The following is a 4,786-nucleotide window of genomic DNA, read 5'->3' as shown; positions in this document are numbered from 1 at the left end:
TTTTTTATTTATTTTTGGGACAGAGAGAGACAGAGCATGAACGGGTTAGGGGCAGAGAGAGAGGGAGACACAGAATCGGAAACAGGCTCGAGGCTCCGAGCCATCAGCCCAGAGCCTGACGCGGGGCTCGAACTCACGGACCGCGAGATCGTGACCTGGCTGAAGTCGGCCGCTTAACCGACTGCGCCACCCAGGCGCCCCACCTGCTCAGTCTTAACCTCCCTCCCCGCAGTGCATTCTTCACCCTGAAGCCGCAGGATCTTTCTAACTGGCACACCTGACCAGTCTCTCCATTCCTGGAATCCTTCCTGTCGCAGGCTGGACCCTTTGGCGGTCCCCTCCCTCTTATCGCCAGCTCCAACCGCGCCCCCCCCCAATCTCATCCCAACATGCTCTCCTTCCTCCCCTGTGCCCTGAGCCTGTATCCCTCTCTGCACCAACTGCTCTCCTTCCCTTCTTGCATAAGGAGTGTTACTCGGATCTTTAAAACACCACCTCCTCCAGGAAGCCCTCCTGATCTCTCTTCCTTCCTTCTCAGACCCTTTCTTCATCCCTCACACTCCATCATTATTTTTTTTTTTTTCACTCACTACCTCCTCTACTGAGGGTCGCTGTGCCTCTTTTTCTGTATCTCTGATCCCTGGCAGATTAGCTTTAGCACATAAAGCTAATGTTTAGTGGTCACCAAGTGTGTGTCACGGCTGTCCTAAGCCTTTTTAGGGTATTATATAATCCTCATAAAGACCTTTTGAGGAAGATGCCACCATGACTCTCATTTTGTGGACAAGGAAACGGGCCTAGGAAGGTCAAACTTCTTGCCCTGGTCAGCCTGCTAGAGAGGAGTGGAATTGAAACTCCAACTCCTGGCTGGGCCGAGCTGGTGTGGCTTTCCTCCTCCTCTCGTCTCCTCACAGGGGCTCAGGGAGCATCCAGTGATCAGTGAGAAGGCCAGAAGGGACCCAGGGCACTTTCCCTTTGGCCTGTGAGCACCGGGCAGGTGCTCGGGGCTGTGTGGTGTGTGACCAGGGACACACGTCTCTGCCTTCCCCCTCACAGCTAGGTCCCCAGGTTGAAATCACAGCATTGTCAGCCCCTGGCCTGTCATTGCACAGTGGGGATTTGCAGAAATAAAGGAAGGGCTTTGGGAAACTCAAGCCAGAAATCCCAATAGGGAGAGATTTAGATAGATGGGGTGGGGGTCGGGAGTGTCCTGAGCCCCCGAGGATTCTAATGAGGATAAAAGGACCCACAGTCCCCACCAAAAGATGGTGGGAGAGGGAAGTCCAATGGAACTCGACAGAACCCTGAAGGAAGGGAGGGGGACAGGGGGGGGAGATAAAGACCAGGAATAAATTTCCAAATGATCGGAAAGATGAATTTATCCCAAGGAAGCAATTTCAACAAAGCAAGAAGTGAGTCTGGAGACGGTGGCAGCAGCCTTATCAGGAACGTGAGGAAACTGCAGACAACGAAGCCTGTCACACGGCGTGCCTTCTCCCTGGGGACAGTTCCATTCTTCCGAGTCACAGTGACCACATGCCAAAGGCACAGAGCTAAGAGATGTGGCACCCTCCTCTCTTGGCTCGGCTGGATAAGAGCTCCATGTGGCCCAGGCGAGACAGGGGTGAGGTGAAACGGGACCGCAGTAGTTCCACGGGAGGGGAATGAGCAAAGGCCATTTTTCTTCTACAACTGAAAAAAATTAGGGCTTCTATTTGGGGCAGTGGGGCACAGAACTCTTGATCTCTGCATCATGAGTTCAAGCCCCACGCTGGGTGTAGAGCTTACTTTTTAAAAAATAGGGCTTATAAAATGACAAGATTTTTTTTTTTTTAAATTTTTTTTTTTTTTCAACGTTTATTTATTTTTGGGACAGAGAGAGACAGAGCATGAACGGGGGAGGGACAGAGAGAGAGGGAGACACAGAATCGGAAACAGGCTCCAGGCTCCGAGCCATCAGCCCAGAGCCCGACGCGGGGCTCGAACTCACGGACCGTGAGATCGTGACCTGGCTGAAGTCGGACGCTTAACCGACTGCGCCACCCAGGCGCCCCAAGATTTTTTTTTTTTAATAAAAAGTGTCCAGAAAATAAATTGCAGATGTCCTATGGGAAAATCGAGCAGGGTACAACGAGGACCCGACTCCCGCCGCCATCACTGGTACAGGGAGCCCACAGGCCGGACCTGACCGCTGGGGGATGGTGTGCGGCCAGGGCCTGGCACCCGGCCTGGCACAGGGTTCTCAGAAAGGGTGCCCACAAAGGGGATCGCCTGCCCTGGACCCTCCGCCCGGTCTGGGCTCACTCAGCGTTTGCCTCCACCAGTCGGGGGTTACGATGCCCTCCGACCCTCAGCCACTCATCTAATATTTATCGAGCCTCTATGGTGTGCAGGCAGCAAGCTAGGCCCTGGCGAGTACAGAATCAAGCACGAGGGCTCTTACCCCCAGGGTCTCGCAATCCAGTGGGCACTGGCTGTGCAGACAACGAGGTCCCGACGCTAAACCAGAACTGTGGTTACTGGACACACAGATGACGGAAAAGGGGGGAGGGGCCAGGTGGCTCGGACGGCCCCCGAGGGGTGATCTCTGAACAAGGTCTTAAGAGATGAAGAGGGCTGGGAGCCGGGGAGAGGCACCACCCGGTTTGTACTGGCCTCACAGAGGACGACAACCACGGGGCACAGGGCAGCTGCCGCACTGGGAGCGGGTGTGCACGTCTGCGTGGACGGTCCCTGAAGTGGCCAAGTGACAAGCAGGCGGCTGAGGAAGGGTACACAGGCGTGTTCCCTGAACAGGCACGCAGATGCCACCAACAGCGGTGACCCCCGGGGTGGGGGGCAACGGCGAAGATGTCCCTCGTGGACATTCCGGGACCGTATTGCTTTTCTGCCCAGTGCACACTTTACCCTTTGAGAAACTGTGAGACGGGAAGGAATGGGAAGCACGTACCCAGGGGGCACGGGTTTCCTTTCGGGGGCACAACTAGGTGGCCTGGTGGTTGCACAGCCCTGCGAATGTACCACGTGCCACCGAGTTGGTCACTTCAAAATGGTTAGGCTCAGTGTGAAAAAAGCCACTAAAACAAAGCCCTTCCATGGCCACCTAGAGGTGGGGACACAAGCTGGGACACGGCTACCGTGGACCAGGCCCATGAAGGGGCCCACGTGAGGGCAGGTGGTGGGGGGAGTAGGAGACGAGGGCCCCGGGGAAGACACCGGTCACCGAAGCTGACCCGGCCGAGGGAGGCAGGCGTCTGAAACGTCAGAGGCCAGGGTCTCAGTGTCAGTCACAAAACGGTGCTAAGCACCCTTACGGAAGAAGTTGCTGCCGCAGGGAGTTTGGGGACGTCCCCCAACCGTGGGCCCCAGAAGCCTGTCTCACCCCGTCGCCCATCCAGAACCGCCCTGGACTGGACACCGGCCGCACGGGGACTCCTGCTCAGGGGCTGACGGTCTCGAGGGGAGGGGATGGGGGGGCTGTCTCCGTCCTGGGGCAGGGGCACCCCAGCCTACGAGGGCTGCGAAACCGCAGGCTGTGTAAGGGTCCGAGGCAGCAGAGGAACTGGAAACAGCCCATGCCAGACAGCCGGCGGTGTTGGAGGCCAGTGCAAACCCCGGGCGGCAACAGGAAAGTGGGAGGGGTGCGGGGGGGGGGGGGGGGGAGGGGGGGGGGCGCCAGGACCCACACCTGCCCCGTTGCGTTTTTTCTTTAGGGGATACAGCTGCACCCAACGGAAACGCCAGGGGTTAGAAAAGGCATTAATGTTGACTTATACAACTCCCAGATAGAACAGTCTCGTTTTTGAACGAGTAGGACTTTTTGATACTGGGCTTCACGTGTGACAGGGACCCGTGCCATTCTGGACGGAGACTTTGGACCGGGATTCCTGACGGCCACTCCCCTCACTGCTCACGCCGGCGGTGTGCGTCCTCGTGATGGGTGCTGAGAACAAGCGAAAACCAGATCAGGAAGGACTCGGTTCGCTCCGGCCACGGTGGCAAGTGCGGGAGGGGTGTCTCCTAAGAGAGAGAAACTTCTCTCTCAGGATCCGCTAGCGCAGGCTTTGGAAGTCGCCTTCAAGGGAGTAACCCCCCCTCGTGCCAGCTCGCCCTTGCCCTCCGCGACATCAAGGTAGTTAGTCACCCCCAGAGATGACGCACCCACGATCCCCCAGACCACTGACACGTTTTCACACCAAATATTTCAGCGTAGTGCATTAGCTCTCATCGATTTTTATTTAGGACTCAAATGAACACTGACCAACCACGTTACAAAATCCTTTATTTTCACTCCTCCCAACTTAGACTCCGCCGCAAAGCCGACGTTCGGTCGCCACACGCCAGCGTGTTTTCACTTGGCCTCACGATTCTTTGTGACACTCGTTCAGATGCTCCATTTTCCGGCCAATAACCGGCCTGCGCAAGAACGGAAGGTAAGATCATCCACACGACTTCCTCCTCTTCAGTCGTGAGCTCGCTTGCTTTTGCTGAGGTGAGCCCTCTGCGAGTCAGCGCACCTCAGCGTGAAGTCGAGCAGGGCCCACTCCCGGCCTTCACGCGGCCACGGCGTCCCCGGACCAGACCCGACTTGCAGGCCCCCACGGTCAGCAGTGCTTCTCACCGATGAAATGGCTTCTAGGTGCCCAAACTAACTGGACAACCAGGGAACACGCTGTGGATTCAGCAATCCGAAGCAGGTTTTTAACAGCTGGTGCGTCTCCGAGGCACGTCACGGGTCAGCGTGTCTGCGTGACCGCGTGTCCACTGATTTTGCTTCTTCGGTCGC

This window comes from Panthera uncia, chromosome E1, assembly GCF_023721935.1.
Source record: "Panthera uncia isolate 11264 chromosome E1, Puncia_PCG_1.0, whole genome shotgun sequence".
NCBI classification, from domain to species: domain Eukaryota; kingdom Metazoa; phylum Chordata; class Mammalia; order Carnivora; family Felidae; genus Panthera; species Panthera uncia.
This window is presented reverse-complemented; position numbering follows the sequence as displayed.